This window comes from Gambusia affinis, linkage group LG15 (assembly GCF_019740435.1).
Source record: "Gambusia affinis linkage group LG15, SWU_Gaff_1.0, whole genome shotgun sequence".
NCBI lineage: Eukaryota > Metazoa > Chordata > Actinopteri > Cyprinodontiformes > Poeciliidae > Gambusia > Gambusia affinis.
Window position 1 is genome coordinate 25,603,881 of NC_057882.1, and position 24,743 is coordinate 25,628,623.

Sequence of the window (24,743 nt, forward strand, 5' to 3'; positions counted from 1 at the left end):
TCAAGGCCAGATAATGAACTTTGATATTAAATGAATATGTTTAAATATGAGGAGGGAGGCAGTGGAACAAATTTAGGCCAGTTGGTCATAAGTAGCACATGTGACGTGTAACGGTAAACCCTGGAGTCCTGCTTGTTGAGGTGACTAATTAGAGTACATTAGGGAAACACAGTTCATCACTGTACTTTCTGTAATTACCCAAACCCGGTGCATGATGAATTATGGGTCAGCTCATCTTCTCTTGAATAAAATCAAAGCAAGAAAAAGTGAAAAGTGGCAAAATGGAGCCAGTTTAGGTGAATTAATGCAACAGAAAGCAGGTGGAGAAATCCTGTGATTCAGAGAAGATCCAGAAATATTTTAAAATAAAAATAATATAAACATGTCAGTTTGATCAAAAACAGAAAATGATTAGAGTGAAATGTTTTCTGTCATGTTTTAAAAAGTGAGTCTTCTTTTGCACTTTGGCTGGTTAATTTCTAGATAAATATTTTTAAATAATGACGACTCCCAACCCCTCAATGACTGGGACTTCATAGAAAAAAATATTTTTAGGATTATTGAGAAGGATTTAAATCATTTTTTAATAATCTCTCAGATTTTGTTCTCCTTTAACATTATTTTATCTTTTGAGAAAAACCCGTCTCATTTCCTGGCAAAAATAAACTTAATTAAATGAAAGTAATTATTAGAAATCTGCCAGTGTAGGAAAACACACCAAAAACATTAAATATTAAAGTACTTTTGTTTTGTTTCGAGTGCAAATATGAGCTCTGAGAATTATGATCTTGTTTTAAATACATAATTCCTCAATCTGGATGAAGTTCTAGTTACATTGGCAGATAATTTTGCTAAAAATATGGAGGAAATATCTTGTAATAAGTGAAATAACCTGTTTTTTTCATAAATATTAAGGAATTATTGATTTACAACAAGCTCAAACGTTACCTGTAAGTTAATTTGGTCTTTCTTCATATTTTGACCAGATATTCGACCAAAACTACTTGGTAAGACTTTGTGTTTTTGCAGTGTTCTTGTTAAAAATCTTGTATTTTGTGAATTGAGAGTTTTTGCTGCAGGTCGTCCTCTGGCTGCTCTGATGAGAGTCAACAGACCGAGAGTGAATCATTAACCAGTTTCTGCTTTGATTCATCAATCACAGTTCTGTTGACCAATGAATGTGTCTGCACAGATATGCACAGGTATGTAGCACAAACCAAAAGCAACACAACTGCAAGTTCAGTCAAAAACAGACATATTAAAAAAATAGTATTTTTTCTATTGCTAGAAAAAGTCTGAGGTCAGAAGAAACTTCAGTGGTTTTAGTTCAGTAAAATGACCAAACAGTCGTTAACATTCAGGTTCAATCAAGAGAAACTTGTGGATCCGTCTTCAGCTGCTTACAACATGGAAACAAAAATCACTCACTATAACAGGAAGAAAACTGCAGTTTTCCACAAATCGATGCACATACTTACACTACAATCAGATGCACTTAAAAACTAAAGTGTTACAATATCTAGTTTTTGAACTGTTTATCTCTGCTTCCCAGAGATAAATAACTTATTTTACTAAGTAAAATAAGTTTCCAGCAGTGGTACAGATGGACGGAGTCCGTTCAGTTCAGGGAACCTGAGACTCTCTGAACTAATTAGATTTTCAGTTAAGAAAGTTTGATTATAGCAGAAAAAACAGTTCATGAAATGGTTAAATCTGAAGTGTTCGCCGTCTCTTGTACTGATTTAAAGTGATTAAATAATTTATGCATTTTATTTTTTCTTAATCTAAAACCATCAATGATCAGCCATTTTGTTTTCAAACACAAAAAGCTACAGGCAGAAGTAAAGTGCATCTCTCCAGAAGAAGAAACATTTCTGGTTGAATATATTCAGGTGGCCACGCCTTCATCTGCTAACGCTGCAGCGTTCACTGATTCACAATCGGAGCTCATAACAGAGTTACAGCCCAGCTCTCTCTGGGCTGATATAATTAATCAGCTGGGAATAATTAACGAACAAAGAAAATTTAAGCAATTACAAGACCAAACAGCAGGGAAACAGCAACCACCTCTGAGGGAGACGGATAGAAGTACAGATCAGTAATTATATGCTTTAAACTTTAATGAGACAAGTGTTGCTGCAGATTCTTTTAAACATCTAAGATTTCTAATTAAAGCCTCTGAATCCTCAGTTTCATTTATTTACTAATCAATCATCGCTCATTTAAAATGGTGAGCTGTATGTATTTAAATATCTGGAGTCTCATCTGTGATCATAGCAAATCTAAACCAAATGCAGTGAAGCATCTGCTTATTGTAGAAACATGCTTAAAAATCAAACCAAAACTAATCTGAATCATTTATTTTTTTAGACCTGTTAGAAGATGAATGTCAGGTATTTTACTTAAAGGAGGAAGTTTCACTGTAAAACTCATTTTTACTCTTATATTTCAAAACCAATTATGCATTTTCTACTTTTCCCCCTCATTTTAACAAGAATAACCAAAGGCAACAACAAGTAATATGGATGTTAAAATGTTAAATAAATTCTCAGCTAACCACACAGAAATGAATAAGTGCTTTTGAAAGAAGCCTTTAAAATCCAAAGAGTTGAATTTAGTCTGACAGAGAACTGTCTGTCTAACAACACATTGATCAACTCTTCGACTATTAATGAATGTAAACGCGACGTCATCCTAGTTGTTACTTTGACTCTAGTTTCTGCAGTCTAGTCAGAAAATATAAGGAATATATATTGCAGCCATACCATACCAACTTTATTTATGAAGCACTTTATACACGGACAGGACCAAACGTCACTGAATGAATTTGCATTATGTATTCACAAAAACAAATCCAGAAAATTATGTCCGAAACATGCAGTAGTTATATCCACAAGGAAGCAGCTAACAGCTAGCAGAAGCAAAAGGCTCAATGCTACTATCAAACCAATGGCCATTGGCTCATTATCAACACACACAAGTCATGTCTAAAAATAGCTTTGCTGAAATTTTAGCATTATTAGCAGCTTACCGCCTTGCTGCGTGTCTCCTTTCAGTAGACGGAAGCAAATGACCGTCAATCAGACAAGTACTTCGGAAAACCCCTCCTGATCCTGGCGGAGGTCCGTGAGTGAACCAAAAACGGACTTTCCCCATCGATAAAAGTAAATCCCAGAGAAAAATAAAATTTAACCAAACACTTCGAAGCGGCTCTGATTCCGGGGGCGATGAAAGGAATCCTGAGCGTTAATACGGGCAGAACCGAACATTCTGACTCGATTAATAACAACTTAGGCAGAACTGAACTTGAACTACAGAATCGCTGCGAAGAGAGAAAATGGCCGATTCACAAAACTGATAAACCGGAAGTCATGACCTATTTTAGCAGTTCCACAGGCGATGCGATGACGTCACAGATAAGCAAAACGTTACGATGAATAGAGAAAAATAGACTGAAAAATGTATCGCATAAAGAACATAAAGATGTCTACAACGCACCGGGGAAAATTAACTTCTTCTTTTTTTTTTTTTGCACTTCTAGACACTCAATATGTCACCTTTAAATAATAATAATAATAAAACTTATAATAAAAAGAAATAAATAGGAGAGTGGTATGAAGGCATACCAGAAGCGACACATTTTAGACATATTGCTTATTGTCTGCAAATAGAACATGGAGATTAACTTAATGTAAAGAAATGTGGTTTTGTTTTGATAAGATTTTTGCTAAGTGGTATCATAAAATTAACCTGTTATCATTGTGTTGTAAATAGGACTGAATAGGAATTGGATTAAATTGACCAAAAGTGGCTGTAAAGTGCCTGAATTGGAAAGCTGAACTTAAATAAAAATATATTTCATCATCTTTCGAGTTACATGATTCCATCCATCCATTTCCTGTTCACCCTCGTCCCTAATGGGGTCAGGAGGGTTGCTGGTTCCTCTCCAGCTACGTTCCGGGCGAGAAGCGGGGTTTTCAGATATATGAACTGCAATATTTCATATTTAAATTTATCTGAATTTTTTACGTTTTATTTAATGACACTGGTAGTAAAAATGATTGAGCATTTAAGGATTTAAAATTGCTTCAGCTAAAACATTCTACATGCAACAGTTTGCTGCTCTGATGCTCCTGTTTCCGTAATGTCCTTGAATGCACCTAACAAGGACAGTTTGATTACAACCAGATCAAGGGCTGGACTTTAAAATACCTGTTGTTATTTTCAGCACCTTGCAGACATTACAGCTCATTCCAGATAGCCGAAGGGAAGCTGAGCATTTATCAGGATAAGAGGTACCAAAAGTTAAAGGGATCCTTTGATGTATCGCCATGATGAGACGCAGCGCTAGTAGAGTTCAGGCAATTCAGTCTGAAAAGCACCTTGGCTTCCATAAACACGGTAAAAGGGGTGAAGAATAATGGTTATAAAGTTAAAGCTGCACATGTGAATTTATACTGGTAAAGAAACAGGAGAAATGGTCATGATGGGAAGGTTGTTCAGTGGAAACTCTCCAGTCGGATGTTGGAACGTCTGTCTGGTGAACATTTCTCTGGTCTCTTTCAATCAACGTGTGGGAATCTCAAAACTTTCTCCAGCTGAACAGAAACAAAACTGAAGTTAGGAACAATCTAGAGTTATAGATCTAGAATCAACGCACAGTTTCAGTTGTTACAGCTGGAAACTAGAGAGCAGGCTGACCTCTGACCTCTAAAATAAATAAAACTCTGATCAACATTTTGATGACAACACGTAGAATAAAGTAACTGAGTGTTTTATGACTTTGTGTTTTTATGATGTAAACAGTTTGAACTGCCTTGCTGCTGAAATGTGCTACACAAATAAAATTGATTGATTGATTGATTGATTTCTTCAACCTGATCTTTCAACAAGTCCAGTGGATTATGCTAAATGGATGCCAGATTACCATGAGGATCCACAGATTATGTGATTAAATTGAACCAAAACGGTTTTTACTGGAGAATTATGTTGATTCAATAATTAACTAAACTGCACTAAGATTTAATAAGTGTTTGCTCAATAAAACTGGCTTCTCATAATTGTGGAATCAAAACAAAAATATGCAAAAGCTTTTACAGTTTCAGGGATGCATACAAGAGAGGAGATAAATATTCATCAGTTTGTTTGCTTCTGATGGTTTTATTTTAACAGATGGGAGCCTAAAGAAAGCTGACACACATTCCTTTCTCTATTGATCCGTCTTCCTCTCGCCTGTAGTTCTCCTCCTCTAAAGCGTGTTATTTCTCTCTCCTCGGAGTGCTGCAGCGCTTGCTGGGGATGGGGCATGTGAGGGCGACTGCCACCAGCGCCGCCGCTGCAGCCACTTCATGATTTAATCAGGATGAGACACACTGCGACTTTGTTTATCCGTTTGATCCGATATTTTCCTACCTGCGCCTCCATCACACATCAGTCCTCCAGCGTTTCTCTGTAATTCGCTCCAGCGGCGCGGTTTAGAGCTGACGCTGATGACAGATCTATTATCTGTGGCTTCTTGTAAGCAGTGCATGTTCCTGACATCCTGTTCACATGCACAGACATGTGCATTCCTGCAGATTCTTATGCATCAGCTGCAGAAGATGTTTTACTCTCACATACATCAATAAGCTCCATTTAGCAGAGAAAATAAAATGATGTTTTTGTATTGGTTGATTGTATTTTTAAAACAGAAAGATAAAACCACTGATGGATTACAGTAAGCCATAAAGATTGATGAGTTTTAATGTTTCACATGTGCAGCTGGGTGTTTCATGTAAGAACTGAAATGGTTCTGGTGTCGCTGTCTAGTCAAAGCCCTGATGCATCATGCTCAGTCGGTGCAGAGCGTTAGTGCAACTTTTCCATCTGCATCAAATTTTATCAGCGATGCAGAAATCTGAATTTTCAATCCAGCAATGTGATTGATGAGCAGTAATCAATTCAAGGCTTCTATCCCATCTTCAGTGTATTTATTATGAATGTATGCAGATTGATCTGTCTGAGAATTATATCTAACGTCATTCAAGAAAGTATTAATAGGATGCTTTCAAGATCATTTTCCATTTTATTTTTCCTGAGTTGACATTTTTAAACCTCAAAAAGTTCTGAACTGTTATAGAGGTAGTTCCTTTATGAAAGACAAAAACATTTTAACTAAACAAAGGATTTTATTTCATTCATTGTATCAACATCTAAGTTTACTTCAAAGAATATTATTTATTAGAAGAATATGGACTAAAAAAACCCACTAAGTGTGAAATGCTGTAAACAACAGAGAGACTATCAGGTCATAATGTTGGTGGAAAGTCACCAAAACGCCTCTGACTCCAATCAACAACAGCTGAATACATTTTCAAAATTACTTCGCTTTTAAGCCACAATGTAAAGGCTACCTAAAGGTAGCTTATGATTATGATAATTATTGTAATCTGTCTTTGTTCAATGGACAAAAAAATCTGATGACATTTTCTGTAATTTCAAAACCAAAGTAGAGAAAGCGAGACTGAACTCTGGCAGAAATTACTGGTGTGAAAGGGATTAATAACACGACATTAACAGCATGATCAGGTCTCAGGCAGAAAATAACGAGTCGCTTCTAATACTTTGGTAAACACACAAAAGGCTGAACATCAAAGCTGTTTGTGTGTTTTCATCTCAACAACCACTGATCAGGGAGAGGAACTTCAAGAACTGGACGGATATGAAGACAACGAATCCAAGTAAAACTCTGGATGAAAACATGAAATATAAACCTCTAAACATTTGTAACAAAAAGAAAAGAAAAAACCTTAAATCTTTAGTAAACTCCAAGAAAATGTTTTTCCTGACGATAAAAGAAAATGAATGATTCACTGCAAAAACACAAAATCTTTCATTTATAACATTTTTCCAATGTTAGAAATGAAATAACCTGTACTTTTTCATCAATAATAAGAAATATTGCTGAAAAATTTTGCTGAAAAGTTACTTGTCACTCAGATTTGTTTTATTTTAAATGTATTAAGATATTTGCTCTAGAAACCAAAGTTACTTGGTGAGATTTTGTGTTTTTGCAGTGCTCAGTTTGGTCACTGTGTTTAAGCAGGTAAACAATAAAATTCATCTTTGGTGACTCTGTACCAGATCTGTCTAACAAACATTTAAAAAAGCAAAAACAAATAACAGGACTGCACTGGCCAAACAATCACTCCAACATCTTCACATATTCCTTCATTTAAATCAAACTATATTCATATGAATGGTCCAGTCAAAGTCTGCGCCAAAATTCAGGTGAGAATTTGGGGAAAGACTTTCTTCACCCAATCAGAGAAAATCCATCAATCACTTTATAAAACAAAAAAAAAGCTTTGAAGTTTGTAATTTAAACATGTTTAAAGGATCAGAACTGCAAACTGGATAAAGTCCAACTCTCTCCCTCCGACACAAATGTAATGCAAAGTTATTTCAAATATTACCAGGACTCCCCTTCTTGCCAAGGGGCCTGTAATGATGAACAGTGTTTGCATAGTTGGAGAGCATCATTAGCTCCTTGCTAAGTGTTAGCGCGCGGCGCGGCGCGGCGGCCATGTCCCGGCGTCTCACCTGATCTCTGAGAAGGAAAATCCTCAGGTGAAAACCTCCTCGGCCTTCTCCTCCATCCAAGCAGAAATCTATTCATCAGCAATATAATGAGGCATGGCCATCTGTAGTACAGCTGGACCGGTGCACACACACACACACACACACACACACGCACACACACACACGCACACACACACACACACACACACACACACACACACACGCACACACACACACACACACACACACACACACGCACACACACACACACAGGCCTGCAGGCTTCACAGGTTCACATCCATTTCTATGGAGACCAAAGTCTCCTGTATGGCTGCACTTAGATACTCAGTTTTTATGGGGATGGGATAAAACAGAAAGATTAATGATTCTCTGAAGTGGAAAATATGAAAGTATGAAGAATATAAAAGATGTTAGAGGACTACCAGCAGTATTCAACATCATAAGCACATAGAATAAAACAGCATATTGTTATTAATCAATGAGGCAGTGAATTATTGAATGGAAAGCAGGAAGAAAATCAGTTATAAATGGACGAGAATATCATATTCCTACTGTTTAAACCTGATTTTTTTATTAGTTACTGGATTTATTGCAGCAAAAAGTTACTGAATAATGAAACAAATACCTGCAGAAACATGTTGGATTATCTAACATCAAGAATAAAAACGAACAAAATGTTCAGGCTGTAAAAGGGAAACAAATGAAGGAGTAACAATAATGACAGAGATCAGTAGAAACAGAGTCTAAAAATCAGCTGCCAACACGTCAGACAGGAACACAAAGGTTTCCTGTCTTGGAAATTATAACCGAATATTCATGGACTCCACTTTTTAAATGTTTTATTGTCTAATTTTCATTGTCAAACTGAAAAATGTTTGATATTAATATTGTTTTCAAAGCATTTATCCTCAGAAGAAGTTAAGAGGAGGTGACTGAATTATTTTAAACATCAAACTGCAGCTAACTGCGCAGTGACACAAAAACCTCAGATCTCCTGCAGAGACGGCCGAAACGGTTCTGTTGATGCCACATATGACCCGATTACAGACCCATAAATTAAACTCTATTAAAGTCCAGATAATTGCAGCAGCTCTTTATCTGTCGTCCTTTTCCCTGTTTTTACATCTTTAGCTTTCAGTAAACTTAACATTTATAGTCACTGACATATTTGAGATTTTAGAAAATTATGAGGCTTACATTTTAATGAAACAAGAAAAACTCACATATACAACACATTAATTAGATCTAAAGTCGAGTTTAATCTGAAACCACAGATTTTATCCTCCGTAGAATCAGAAGAACGTCTAAATTTATGGTTGGGTTTGTAGATTTGTCATGATGACTGTTGTATTTTTCCTCATTTATTACCATAACTGCAGCAAACAGGCTGTTGTAGCACAACTCTCAATGTTAAGTCTTCAATCATTTGGGTTTTTCCTCAGCTGGACTTTTTCCAGATCCTCCACAGACTGAAGCTTTTCTGACGGACATTTTACTTTTTTGATCCCAAGAAGTTCAGAGTGAAACATTTTGTTTCTGTAAAAAGATTATTTAAATCAAATCACTGCCTGAATTTACGCTGCCAGGTCGTTACACAAAAATCATATTTAAAAAATAAGAGCAGAACTACTTTAACATATTTTAACTCAGGTGAAAGTAAAACGTAGTCGTCCAAGAAACTAAGAGTAGAAAAGTATTTGGTAAAAAGTTTACTGAAGTATTGAGTAACTGATCAGTATTTAAGAATGACATCATCAGATGGACCAAAGTATAAAGTTAAATGGAAATTTTAATGGCCATAATCCATATGAGTAACACAAAATAAAATCAGGCAAAATAAAATGTTTCCAAATCATTTTCTTTAACTGATTTGATGAAACTTTAACAGAAGCTGCAGGTTTGAGTCTGTTTCTGTTTTCTGGTTAAAATATGTTTGATTTTCATTCAGAGGGAAGAAAATCCAGAAATTTAACTGAAGATCAGAAATACTTTATAATAAAACTATTAATCTGTAAGGAAACAACGAGACTCATAAGAGGTTTATCGGTTCAGTGGAAATATTGACAAGACGTCATTTTTTAAAGTGACATAAAGATGAAATAATTGTTTTGACTGAGGATCAGTGTGAATGTCGGTTTTATCTGAAGCAGTTCTGATTTTATTCCCTTCATCTCTCAGAGCTTTTCACGTCTTTTAAAGCAAACTGATCAATATGTTCCCATTTCTCACCATGATTCCTGTTAAATGGGATTATTTTTTAACTATTGATTCACTGATAGCCACTGATAAATTTAACTCCTGTTGTTTGTTGCTTTTTTCCAACCCACCAAAATAGATTACAGATGGATTTGTTGAGTCAGATCTTTAGGTTGAAGTATGGTTAGCGCATTAGCATTAGCTAATGCTGTAATATGTTGCCTCCAATTCTGTCAACATATTAAGGAAAAATTGCCTTCCAGAGTATGAATGTGACTTAGATATTTCTGAGAAAATTCACATAATGCAGGTATGCTGATAGGAAATTAAAAATTAAAAACTCAAGTTTTGATTCAAAAAAGCCGTAAGGAAAGCCAGGCAAACCAAAGTTCACGTTGCAGAAGAACCTTCCGTGGAAACGTTTGTTTAATTAGAGAAAGTTCTCCAGGTTTTCCAAACTCTACAACGAATCTGAATGCAGTAAAACGTGAAACAAGCAGGCGTGTAAAAAATGAAGCTTTCATTAAATGAACGGATGTTTGGAGTGGTTTACATGATGAAGGAAACGTATTAAACTCATCCATCCGGCCTGGAGGACACACACAATGTTCTTCTGAGTGAAAGTCAAGGCAAACAGAAAACCGGTTGGTTAGCAGAAATCCTCCAAAAGGAAACTTTAACAGCTCAGCAGTGAGGTTTCAAATCTGCACAGTAAATTATTTAGGACAAAGCAAATGAGCAAACAGGGGATGAATTAACCGACGGTTCATTTTAAAACACAACAGAGCTCAATACAGGGTGACTGTTTATGTCCCATATGTTTGTAAAGACCTGCAGAAATGCAAAGTTAGAAAACTATGATCTCAGAAGTGAGTTGCAACAATGTAAACAAAACAAAAAAATAAAAATAATGGTGCAAGAGTAACGAATTCAGTAATTATACAGAGGTATCTTTATAATTATGTGTAATTTTTATATCCAGCACAGAGAGATGAGATTCTGCCAGCAGGATAAAATGAGGTTGGTGTTTTCAATCTGTGTTTTTATTATCTGTAGTGTTTTAGGTCACGTGTGTCAAACTCCAGGCTGGTGGGCCAAATCTGGCCCGCAGTAAATATTTACGCGGCCCTTTATGCTCTAGAAAGTCACTTAAGTTTTATTTTATTCTGGAACAAAATCACATCAAAGATTTAACATCTTTTCACTCTAAAAGATGTTAAATATTATTGATTGATTTCGATACAAGGGATGGAAACTCATCAATCTGGCAAAAAATGTTGATTCTGATTAAATTTTAAGAAGTACACATCAAATGTTGTAATATTTTAGCACCTTGTTATTTTATATTTGTTAAAATATATATTATATATTTATATAAAAAAAAGCTTATTTCTTTAATGGAAACTGTATGAAAAGTAAGTTACTTGATTGAAACGATTAAAAAAACCAGAGTTTTATCAACCAATTAATAAATCAATAAATTCCCTTTCAGGACATTCGTGGTTCTGATGAGGAACGTCTGGTTTGACGTTCCTGTATTAGCTGGTCCATTTTCTCCCCAACAGTAAAATCTTTATTTCAGGTTTCAACACCAAACATACCAGAAGATTCTTCCTTGTAAGAAAAACACATTTCTGGATCTTATAATTGTCATCAGGTTGATTTTTTGTCCAGATTTGAGTTCTGGAAAGTGTTCGGTTCACAGCAGTGGGAGCGGCGCCGGGAGGCCCGGTTTCAGCAGAACGGGTTCAGAGCCAGTCAGTGACGGGCTTCAGACGCTGCTGGTTTGTTGCATCAAAGACCTGCAGCTAAAGGTGAAAGGTCATCGGAAACGGATCATCAGGATGTTCCCATGAAGAAACTGTTTCATTATTCCAGCTGGAAAATGATTTTTACCACACGAGATGGACAGATTGTCACAAATAAAGCAGTCATATTCAACAAACTAACATTTTATTTAAAGGTCATTTATTTCACTAAGTTTACACACAGATGTTTCCAGGCCTTTATTTCTAATAATTATAGTGATTTTATGATTATAAGCTTCACATAAAGCATGTTTATAATCTACCTTGAAGTTCTAAAACATGTCAAAATTATGTTGCAAAATCTGCTGAAAATATTTTTAAATAAGCAATTTATTGCAAAAAGTTATTAACAACAAATAAAGAAACTGATGTGAAAACAGTTTCAGTTCTTTACGGGGTTTGTCGAAAAGTTCTGGCCCGTTAGGAACCTTCGTAACGAAAACGTGTTTGACGCCTCCGTCCTAAAAAACACATTTTAAATTCTGCCTCTCCTCATCTCTGTTCCCCACAAGTTTCAGCTTGGGGGGAAACATTAACTTTAAGTTTTTAGCTAAAGAGAAGCGAGCAGCGCCGCGCCGCCCACATGCATCACTCTGACGAACGCCAGCTGTAGTTTACTGGAGCCGAGCGGCTCTGATTACCAGGAGATTTAAATATGCAGGTTTTATTTTGGTGGAGGGGGAGGGGTTTGTTTTAGGATTGTTTTTGTATTTTTATCTCTTTCCAGAGTAATTGGTTTAGAAAATGAGTTTGTCTGCAGCCCAGCCTTAATTGGAATTAAACCTAACTCTGTCTTGCTCTCAGATAAACAGAGTCTATAAATGTCTGCCTGAGGTAACATCATTAAAGGAAATGTGTGTGCAGGTGAGGCTCCAGGTTTCTGTATGGTGCTGCTGACACGAGTGTTTTAGTAAATATTAACTAATTTCACTGAAGGTCGCTGCAAACATGCAGTCAGCTTCCAGGTAAAAGGATTTCATCTCATTGTTTTTCATTACTCCTTAAATTGTGTCCAGTTCTGTTTAATAAAGTACCAAACATTTTACTCACGAGTAAAAATAACACCTAAAATATAAAGTTATGTAGAAAAATGGCAGCAATTCATATAACAAAAAATACCAAAATCCAGCAAAATAATTTTCCAAATCTTTCAATAAAATCTTCTGAAAGTTTAACAGAAACTGCAGGTGTGTGAATTTTGGTTAAAATGTGTTTATCTTTAAAATCCAGAGATTTTACTCCAGTAAGAGAAGAAATATTTCATAATAAAGTTAGTAAAGTAAATGGGATCAATTCTGTCTGTTTTCCCAGAATATATGAAACACAAACCAAAAGGTAAAACAGATTGTAGAGTTGATTTATTTCTGATTTATTCCTTCTCTAATTACCAGTTGATCCCTCTGAGTTGCCAGATGAAATCAGGAATTGATTCCCAGACGGTTATCAATAACAGATAATCAGTTATTCTTCAAGCATCAGTCCTCCTCAGCGGTGAGCAGCTGTTTCAGTAACCAGCCTCTGGTTTGTTCAGTAAAATAATAGTTAACACTCTCACCTTCCCACTGCATGAAAAACAAACATGTTTCAACAAAAGATTTTTTATTGAAAGAAACTGATTTGGAATAAATTATTTATCTGGACTTTGGTGTTTGTTGAATGATTGTCATTTTGGTTTTTAAAATACCAAAATCTCCAACTAGCTTTATATTTTAGTCCATCTGATGATGCAGTTTAATTTTAAATGTTTGATCATTTGATCAGTTTTCTGCACCTGAGATTTTATACCAAATACTTTTTTCACTCAAGTCATTTCTTGACTTGTTAACTTTTGACTTTTATTTGAGTAAAGATATATTGAAGTATTTCTATTTGTGTATTTAATCCATGAAACAAAGGTAAGAAATGACTCTTTTCCAATGTTTCATTAGGCGGTAAAGATACTTCAGAAATACTTTCTAGTCCTGCTGAAAACAGATGAAATGCGATTAAATCATATCCTACAGACATTCATAACAGCTCTGGTCTCTGTGAGCCATTCGAAGAGGCGACGCAGTGACCTGAATCCCCGTCACAAAACTCAGGAGACGGAGCGTCGCTTTGAGTTAGACAGATTAATGCAGGACGGGACCGGAACCGGGGAGGGAACGCAGCGGACCGCGCTCACGGCGGACCGCTGGACCGCGCTCACAGCGGACTGCTCGCCTTCAGCAAAACCAAAGACAAAGGGAAGGTGAGGGACAGAGAACGAGCAGGACAGGAGAAGAAGAAGAGATCCAAGGAGGGACAATAAACCTTAGAGGAAATTCAAGTTTACTTTCCTACAGTTTACAAAAGTTATACAAGTTTAAAATTATATACAATTTACTAATAAAGCAACATTTCTAAAACACGTCTATTCTCCAGTTTTAGTTTGTTTTCAACTAAATCAAATCTGTCACTGGAGAACAGTAACTTAATGGATGAACATTATTTTTTACCCATGTTAGCGACGAGGTTTGGCTCCGTTTTCCTCAGAAACTGAATCGCCGCGATGCGCTCCAACTCCCTTCGGTTACGATCAGGATGGTAGGAAATTTATTTTCCAGTCCCTTCATGAAGCTGCATTTACACTAATCCATGAAATATTCCCGTATTTTCCGGGCGGGACTTGGTGCTAGCAGTTAGCATTCATCAATAACTCGATTATTTATGAGTCGTTGCACCACATAAATAATCACCTGGCTGGAACTAAATCATAAAACATCAGTTAATGAAGCATCATTCAGCGAATCGTTACAGCCCAGTTTTATATATTTTTAACCAATTCTGCATTTAGACTGGCGACTAAACAAATTTACAAATATTTTTAACCTGAAGGAGAAAATGGAAACTCTACAAAATGGGAAAAACCAGGAATAAAAGCCGAACCATCAGTGACCTCACATCAAAAACATTTATCTGTTATTTTAAGCCGAGACGTACCTGGTTGTATCATTCTAAAAATATCATGTAATTAAATGAAATGATGTTTATACTGAATGAATTAACTAAAAATAAAATGAAAAGCACTCTACGTTTTTACAAAAGAGGACGTCCAGAACTATCCTCAGTCTTGCTTCATCAGGTAATGGGATAAACTTTCCTTTCTTATTTTTTTTACCAAATAGAAAAACTGTGTTTAGCTTCTACTGGAAAGACGATTTGTGCAAATCAGTGCAGAAGCGACATAAGAGGACATGGAGGAGGAGGAGAGGGACTAAGGGACCCAGAATGAAGCGGATGAGTGAATAACTAGTGAGGGCAGAAGGAGGGAAGAACGGGAAGAGAAGGTGGCAAAGCGGAGGAGCAGAGGGGGAACAGAAGAGGAGCATGCAGATGGCTCTGAGAGCTGGGCTGAGGCTCCGGGGACACAAAGGAAGACATGATGTAGCTGTAGGGATGGTTGCTTCATTGGGCTGCTTGCGCTAGAAAAGAAGGCAGAGATGGAAGTCACTTTGTAAGCTCTGGGGCCTCCAGCCCGCTGCGTGTGTGTCAGTTGGGGTAGAAAGTGTGTTTTTGGCGCCGTGGCCGGCCACCGGTGCAGCGATGCGTGGCGAATTACCCTGCAGCAAAGAGAGGCATTCGGATCCGCTTTCCTTCTGTGCTCATTTTTGCAAAAGTCTCTTTTCTTTTCTCCTTTTTTCTGCAGACAACACTGTAGCCACTCTTCAGAAGCAATTATTGAAGCTGGAATGTTTGTTTACCATGAAAGTGACCTGCCACTCAGGATTTCAATTATCATCCTCTCTGCCAGCGAACCCGATCGTACACACAGAAGAATAACATCCAGCGCCGATAAGGCAGAACGCTCCGGCGCTGGCCACAGTGGATATTATTACATCAAACCAGATAAGACAAGTATTACAACATTTGACGTGTGCATGAGTTACTGCTGTTATCTCACAGGAGGGCTGTCATCTGGAAACAACACGACAGACAGAAAATAACAAAACGGTTGTATCATGACTCCTATTAAACTCTTTTAGATATTATTATCTTTATGTGAACACAGAAAATGTTTATCAAACACTTGAGGCCTGGAAGATCAAACTCATCTGTGCAGTTGGTGTCCACTGGGTGGGACGAAAGACCAGCCACCATTCATCACATACAGACCACTACCTACAGACAAAACAAAACTCTGTCAGCCTGTTTATGTCCATCTGGTTCCTAAATGTGACTGGATGTGAGCGTGGAGGAGGGGAGAGTTGAACAGAGCCACTGGAAATGTTTTTTCATGGTGTTTTAAATACCAAAAGAAAAAGGTTTCACTCTAACTGGACTGCATTCACATTGTTTCAATAAGCTTCTGCAATGTCAGGAGATTAATTGCCATTTATTGGCTTTAATATTTCACCAATATCTCAGATTGATGATGCTCGAGTCTGAACGCCTTCTGCAGAATCCCAAAGATTCTCCACGGGTTCGGGTCTGGACTCTGCCGCCCCACAGTTACCAACAGGCACGATGCTTATTGGTACTTTAGGTAGGTCCAGGTGGCGACTTTATTTTTAACCAAGCAGTTTATTTATTGAATAGCATCCAGCTAACAAACGGCTGCTAATAAGAAACTAACATTAGATCACCTGACCTCCAGAAACAAAGATCCATGAGTCAGTTCACTGATCAGTGATCAGTTCGGTGATCAGTGATCAGTTGGGTGATCAGTGATCAGTTGGGTGATCAGTGATCAGTTCGGTGATCAGTGATCAGTTCGGTGATCAGTTTGGTGATCAGTGATCAGTTCGGTGATCAGTGATCAGTTCGGTGATCAGTTTGGTGATCAGTGATCAGTTCGGTGATCAGTGATCAGTTCGGTGATCAGTCGTTCTCAGAGTCGTTCTCTGCTGGACGGCGTTTTGCCCAGACAAACACTCAGCCTGAAGAGAGCGACTGCAGACGAGTAGCAGCAGAATTAGAAGCAGAGAAATAAGCAGCACTTTCCTCCATCCAGCTGAAAGTAATTCGTTTGAAGAGCCAAGACTAATTCATGTGAAATGGTAACAATCAGCGACGCCTTAAATTACAATGAAGCCCACTTCAGTAATTTGGGTGTTTTTTTGTTTTTGCGGCGCTGGCGGCTCGTGTTTTTGTGACAGTAGGCAGACAGGAAGGAGGACGAGGAGAGGAGGGAGGACATGTGGCAAAGGTCGGGAATCGAACCTGCGACGTCCGCGTCGAGGACTAAGGCCTCTAGGCGCCGGGCGTGCTAACCCCCTGCACCACCACGGCACACCGCAGTAATTTGGCTGTTTTGTAAGAAAATGAGGCCAAAGACGAAACAAACATTAAATGTTACAAAGATCTGGAGTCAAACTGGAACCAGATCTCAAACTGGTTCAGGAAACTGATCACATTTATCCTTTATTCACACATTTATCATCTTCTGCAACGTCTGACAACCTGCTGAGATTTAAACATATTTTTATTTAATCATTTTTTTTCTCACATACATTGAAAATGTGTCACTTTAAAACTAAAAACTTGAAGGTATTAGAAAAAGTAAAGCATAACTGTGACGTAGATCCAGTTGGCGTCTTGTTGCCCAGTTTCTTCTATCTCAGCACCAGAGTTTAAATATGTATTAAATATAAAACTAAATAAGGAGTAAAAATTTGATTTATGATGTATTCAATTTTCCCAACATTTTTCCTCCACGATGCAAAAAATATCTGCGACATTTCAGAGCCCTTTGGATCAGCAGCTGCTTTCTGAACTGTTTTAATCTGTGAACTGCAGCAGAATGTGGAAATCCTGTTTGAACAGAATTAATCCAGATCTGAAAAATGAAAATATAATATATATATATATATATATATATATATATATATATATATATATATATATATATATATATATATATATATATATATATATAATTATATAATTATATAATTATATATAATATGAAAATAAAATGGGATGTTCTGCCATTTTTGGTAAATTTACAACTTCAATAATGGAGAAAAGTAGAGCAAAAAAAGCAGCCAGTCTAAAAATAAAGTTTGGGAAACCCTTCAGACAGCTGGGGAATGATTAATCAAGAGCACTTTAAAGAAAATGTAGCCTTTAGGGGAGATTTAAAACCTGTAATCTGAGTTATGATGTGAACAAAACTGAACAGATGGTGAGAGCAGCAAAATAATTAAAGATCTGAAGAGTTTATTTAAACCCTTATTTGGTAACTACGAGTGTGTAGAGGGTGTAGAGTGTGTAGGGTGTGGAGGGTGTGTAGAGCCTGTAGGGTGTGTAGGGTGTGTAGAGCGTGTAGGGTGTGTAGAGCGTGTAGAGTGTGTAGAGCGTGTAGGGTGTGTAGGGTGTGTAGAGCGTGTAGGGTGTGTAGAGCGTGTAGGGTGTGTAGGGTGTGTAGAGTGTGTAGGGTGTGTAGGGTGTGTAGAGCGTGTAGGGTGTGTAGGGTGTGCAGGGTGTGTAGAGTGTGCAGGGTGTGTAGAGCGTGTAGGGTGTGTAGAGCGTGTAGGGTGTGTAGGGTGTGCAGAGTGTGTAGGGTGTGTAGAGCGTGTAGGGTGTGTAGGGTGTGCAGGGTGTGTAGAGTGTGCAGGGTGTGTAGAGCGTGTAGGGTGTGTAGAGCGTGTAGGGTGTGTAGGGTGTGTAGAGCGTGTAGGGTGTGTAGAGCGTGTAGGGTGTGTAGGGTGTGTAGAGCGTGTAGGGTGTGTAGGGTGTGCAGGGTGTGTAGAGTGTGCAGGGTGTGTAGAGCGTGTAGGGTGTGTAGAGCGTGTAGGGTGTGTAGGGTGTGCAGAGTGTGCAGGGTGTGTAGAGCCTGTAGGGTGTGTAGGGCGTGTAGAGTGTGTAGGGTGTGTAGAGCGTGTAGTGTGTGTAGAGCGTGTAGGGTGTGTAGAGTGTGCAGGGTGTGTAGGGTTTGTAGAGCGTGCAGTGTGTGTAGAGCGTGTAGGGTGTGTAGAGCGTGTAGGGTGTGTAGAGCGTGTAGAGTGTGTAGGGTGTGCAGGGTGTGTAGAGTGTGCAGGGTGTGTAGGGTGTGTAGAGTGTGCAGGGTGTGTAGGGTGTGTAGAGCGTGTAGTGTGTGTAGAGCGTGTAGGGTGTGTAGAGCGTGTAGGGTGTGTAGAGCGTGTAGAGTGTGTAGGGTGTGCAGGGTGTGTAGAGTGTGCAGGGTGTGTAGGGTGTGGAGAGTGTGCAGGGTGTGTAGGGGTGTGTGGGCGTGTGTGTGTGTGTGTGGGCGTGTAGGGTGTGTAGGGTGTGTAGAGCGTGTAGGGTGTGTAGGGTGTGCAGGGTGTGTAGAGTGTGCAGGGTGTGTAGAGCGTGTAGGGTGTGTAGGGTGTGCAGAGTGTGCAGGGTGTGTAGAGCCTGTAGGGTGTGTAGGGCGTGTAGAGTGTGTAGGGTGTGCAGGGTGTGTAGAGTGTGCAGGGTGTGTAGGGTTTGTAGAGCGTGCAGGGTGTGTAGAGCCTGTAGGGTGTGTAGGGCGTGTAGAGTGTGCAGGGTGTGTAGAGCGTGTAGAGTGTGTAGGGTGTGCAGGGTGTGTAGAGTGTGCAGGGTGTGTAGAGTGTGCAGGGTGTGTAGGGCGTGTAGAGCGTGTAGGGTGTGCAGGGTGTGTAGAGCGTGTAGGGTGTGTAGAGCGTGTAGGGTGTGTAGGGTGTGTAGAGTGTGCAGGGTGTGTAGAGCGTGTAGGGTGTGTAGAGTGTGTAGAGTGTGCAGGGTGTGTAGAGGGTGTAGGGTGTGTAGAGTGTGCAGGGTGTGTAGAGGGTGTAGGGTGTGTAGGGTGTGTAGAGTGTGCAGGGTGTGTAGAGGGTGTAGGGTGTGTAGGGTGTGTAGAGTGTGTAGGGTCTGTAGGGTGTGTAGAGTGTGCAGGGTGTGTAGAGCGTGTAGGGTGTGTAGAGCGTGTAGGGTGTGTAGAGTGTGTAGGGTCTGTAGGGTGTGTAGAACGTGTAGGGTGTGTAGAGCGTGTAGGGTGTGTAGAGTGTGTAGGGTCTGTAGGGTGTGTAGAGCGTGTAGGGTGTGTAGATTGTGTAGGGTCTGTAGGGTGTGTAGGGTGTGTAGAGTGTGTAGATTGTGTAGGGTCTGTAGGGTGTGTAGAGCGTGTAGGGTGTGTAGATGGTGTAGATTGTGTAGGGTCTGTAGGGTGTGTAGAGCGTGTAGGGTGTGTAGATTGTGTAGAGTGTGTAGGGTGTGCAGGGTGTGTAGAGCGTGTAGGGTCTGTAGGGTGTGTAGGGTGTGCAGGGTGTGTAGAGCGTGTAGGGTGTGTAGGTTGGTCAAACTCTACACACTCAAATACTGAGTAACTGATAAAATTATCAATCATTTAATTTTTTAGAATTACATTATCAGAAGAAACAAAATATAAAGTTAAATGAATATTTTGGCATTTTAACAACTAAAATGATAATAATAAAAAAACACACAACAAAATCAAACAAAGGAAAATTTTCTTTTATTATAAAACTTATAAAAGTTTTTATAGGTTTGTGAATTTCTGGTTAAAACTTGTTGGTTTTTCAATGAGTGGGAAGAAAATACAGAAATTTTACCCAATAGCAGAAATACTTTATAATAAAATTACTCAAGTAAAAATAAAACAGACCTCAAAGTCATTTTTTTCAAAAACGTTATGCAATTTAATGCAACTCGTTACGACCGTCCAGATAGAGGAGCTGCAGGTGAAACCCCATTAAAATGCGTCTGACAACCTGATGAACAAACCTGCAGAGATCCTCAGAAACAAACACCTCAAACCACAACAGAAGCTGCAACCGGCTGCGTCGCTGCGCCCGGCCCAACGTCGCTGCGCCCGGCCCAACGTCGTTGCGCCCGGCCCAACGGCGCTACGACCGGCCCAACGTCGCTGCACCCGGCCCAACGGCGCTTCTGACGACCCGCGCTGCAACCCGGCTATGGCGCTACAACCCATTAGCAATCGCTGCAACCGGCCCAACGGCGCTACAACCCATTATGGCGCTTCAACCCATTAACGCTACCGCAACCCGGCCATCGCTACAACCCTGCCAGAACAAAATCCAGCTGAAGTCGCTTCGACGGCTCCAGCAGGAGTCCAGAAACAGGAAGGTCAGCTGTGCTCCAGTTTTCAGAGGAAACCTTTAGGGACCAGCGTGAAAACAATAACAGGCCTGATGAGTTCCCTCCAGCAGCTGTTGGGGTCGTCACTCCCTTCGGATCGGAGCGCTGCAGCGTTCCCCAAAGTCAGCAAATTATGGAGGAATCGTAACTCAATGATGCAAATCGCTTCTGGGAGACCAATAACCCAGGTCAAGGTCAAGGGCGTCAAGTCACAGCTTATTGTTTGGATGGCCTGACCAGGAAACAGGAGGAAAAGATAAAAATTGTCTGGTTTCACCGACGGCATCATGAGAAGAACAACCTGCTTTATGAAGATGATTAATGGTGAGCATTAAAACCTTCCTGAGGGTCAGCCATTAGAACTACTGAATACAGGGACGAACCGATCCACTTCTTTACTTCCAATACCGATATCTGAGGTTCAGTATCGGCCGATACCATCTGATACTGAAGATCAGAGCTGAGCTGACTTAAAATGTTACAGATTAATGCATTTGATAACTCTGCACCAGAACAATCAGTTAAAAACACCAACAGCTTCACAGGGTTGGTCAAACATTTAAAAACAACTTTAATCCAGTCAGTCGGTGCAACGAGCAGCAGAACGGACAAAAATATAAAAAAAAACAACCAACCAAAGTAAATATAGAAACTAAAACTGACAAATACTTCAGTGCAATTAAAGTAAATATAATTTAATAATAAATAATAAACATAGGGTCAGAACTCAAAGCATAGAAGTAGACTGAATAGATCTGCTCTTATAGATCTGGGAGTTTACTCATCGACACCAAATCTATAATTTTTAAAACATTGATATCAGATCGGTGCAGCTATTGAAAAATAAAATCTTTTTATTGTAATACAAGAAAAAGAAACGTTGAATATATTAAAATAGATCATAGATATACAGAAGGGCTGCACAGTGGCGCAGTTGGTAGAGCTGCTGCCTTGCAGCAAGAAGGTCCTGGGTTCGATTCCCGGCCCGGGGTCTTTCTGCATGGAGTTTGCATGTTCTCCCTGTGCATGGTGGGTTCTCTCCAGGTTCTCCGGCTTCCTCCCACAGTCCAAAAACATGACTGTCAGGTTAATTGGTTTCTCTAAATTCTCCCTAGGTGTGAGTGTGTGTGTGAATGGTTGTTTGTCTTGTAAGTCTTTGTGTTGCCCTGCGACAGACTGGCGACCTGTCCAGGGTGACCCCGCCTCTCGCCCAGGACGCAGCTGGAGAGGAACCAGCAACCCTCCCGACCCCATTAGGGAAGAAGGGTGTATAGAAAATGGATGGATGGATGGATGGATACACAGAAGAGCAGAAACAAACTCGTTCTACCTTCATGTTGCTAATGCAGAACAATCGGTGAGCAACACCAGCAGAGAGCAACACTGGGTCAAATAAAGGCTGAGTGGGAACACTGGGAGCACTGGGAGTGTTTCAGCTGAGGATTCAGTTAGAGAGTTGGAACCACACTGAGCTGAGCTCGTTGGCGATGCGGGTTCATTTTTCTGCCCTCTGGTCAAACTGTTGAGCTGGCAGGGAGGAAATGTAAAATCTGACAACCCAGATTACACCAGACTGAGGAGAAGAAAAGCAGGAGGTTTTATGAATGGAGCAAAGTAACAGCAAAGATGTTCTGATAAAAGAGAAGAAGAGAATCATTTGATACAGGATTAGAGAAACTATCGAACTGTAAACGTTTCACCCAACCAAACTCTGCTTCTTTTTTAAGCAAACATTTGTACATTTCAATTTTAACAGTTTTTCATTTGTTGTGCTCAAAACAAGATAGAATAAAAGAGCACTATCAAAACAACACAAATAACTACTTCCAGTTATACATTTAGGTTTGGGATCCAATAATAAGTAAGTCTTTCTAGTATTAACAGCTTAATACTAGACTAGCATTAGTTTTAGCTGCCAAGTTGTGAACTTAACCCACTAAATCTTAAATGTACGCTTGATATATAAAAGAAAAAGGGACGTAGAGGTTTACTACTAACTTTCAACACTATGTACGACAACTAGAGAAGGCCTGGAAAAAAATTTTATTAAGAAAGAAAACAGAAAGGGGGAGGGAAGTAGAGTTATGCTAGCTTGACTATGACAACCTTAACATGTAGATGTGCTGCAGAATTCGGTGTTTCTTTTCAGTTACACAATTTTTAAAAAGTTCTAAACACCAACTCTGACAGATCATCAGCAGAGCAGATGTTTAAATTAAGCTAATCTACTACTGTAGCTAATAGCAGCTAATCTACTTCAGCGATCAATTATTAATGATTGCAAAATAAACATCAAGCCTGAAAAGATAAGACTGTAACAGATTCTGTTCTTTTTGTGGGAAACGTTTGACTGTTTATTGGTGTTGAATCCTGATTTGTTAGTGGAGTTGTTAGCCAGTTACTATGGCAACGGGTCAGTGTGTAGCATAGCCACCACAGAGCGAGAAAAAAGTGGTTTTGGGTTCTTCAGTGGTTTCTTTGCATTATTTTTCCTGAAGCAGTAAATGAATGAGATCTACACCTCCAGGTTTCACGTTGTTCACGGTTTCAACGCTGCAGCGCCGCTGCAGGTGGAAAGGAGAAGAATCGTCTTTTTGCCCTCAGACGTTGCATGTTATTATAAACAGTAACATGCAAATACATTTACCGAGAATTTGCTAACATTAAAAAGACTTATCAGCAAATCACTACGTAGACTTTAGTTTGTGTTTCAGAATTAAAGAGTTAAGAATTAAATATTTGGGAAATCTTCTGGTTATGTAAACATTCTCTCATGACGTTCATCAGGAAAACACTTCAGGAAGATGTTGATCTTGCTAAAGGTTGATTTTCCATCAGGTTTATCTTCTTTCAGACCATGAAATGCTGTGGAAATCATAAAAACAATGAGCTCAGACTCTACAGGCCAACTTCATTTCAAGGCAGTACCGTTGGTAAGTGAACACTTGACAAGTAGAAGGCCTGTTTTCTCTGAAATAGAAATGACAGCATGACTTCTGTTTACACAGCCTTATCTGAGAAAGACTTCCTGAACAGAACATTTCTGACAAACCAAACTGGTGTGTCCTTATTTTATCTTTTCTGGAAAGGTTCACAGTGATTGGCTGAAGTTTGATTTGCCTGCTGTGACCAGTCAGAAATGCAGGCAGGAAGTCAGGAGGTGATGAAGCTCATGTTTACTGTTATTCATGTTAGCATGCTCTGCTTCTCACCAGGTGTTAATTTCTCCCTGCCAAGGTTTTGTCTGTTAGTACATTTATCCATTTATATGGATTATAAACATGGTGATGGATTTTTATTACAGTTTAAACAGCAGCTTTAATCCTGAGAGTAATTTAAAGGGATTTTTTTCTCGTTAAACTCAGGGCTGGAGAGTAACTCAAAAGCAATATGTATCGTGACGGACAAGTGATCAATATACATAGATAATAACTGATAGAATATTCAATAATTTCACTAACTCCAGAACCGCTCGGCATTCTGGGAGATGTAGGAGGAAGAAAAGCTCTAGCTGCAAAAACTCTCAAGATCAGCTAAGTTAGATCGGTGGAATCGATCAACTCACTCACTCTTTGGTTACCTAGCAACAACCTGCTGGGTAACTGGCGCAGCAGCAGTTTCAGGTTTCGCCACTGTTCCTCAAAACGTCACACCACCAGTATGGCAGGATTTCAGACATTAAAAACAATAAACAAATCAATAATTATAGATATCGGCTAACATGTTTAAGCTGCTTGAATTACAGGCCCAGACAAACAGAGAGTCTCTGGTCATGTATTAAATCCTGAAACATTTTCCAAATTATCTGAAATAAAAAAAATAAAAAAACAACCAGGTTGGAGATCAAATCATAACCAACAAGAAGCAAAGTTCAGGTTTAAATAAAAGGCTTGTAGTCCAGTCATTATGGACTCTATGTTCATATCTTACTCTGGGAACAAGTGATGGGGAACCAAACATGGTACGTTTGTAACTCCAGGCTTATTAATGCAGGCACACAGGCAAGTGTTTGCATTTGTCAGAGACATCGTATACCCAGCCAGGGTCACTTTGCCTCAAGATGTTGTTTGTATTTTTATTTATTTCTTTTTTTCT

General features: G+C 39.0%; 1 protein-coding gene across 5 annotated transcripts in view; it reads right to left on the reverse strand.

The window, feature by feature from the left end:
• fstl4 (follistatin-like 4) overlaps positions 1–24,743 on the reverse strand; it is a 173,122-nt gene that overhangs the window by 74,728 nt on the left and 73,651 nt on the right. The window contains exon 1 of one of the 5 annotated variants that reach the window (XM_044140385.1): positions 3,032–3,356. The exons of the other annotated variants lie outside the window; for them this stretch is intronic. The gene's annotated coding sequence lies outside the window, so the exon portion shown is untranslated. Of the gene's footprint in view, positions 1–3,031; positions 3,357–24,743 lie in introns of those variants that run through there. 5 annotated transcript variants of the gene reach the window in all.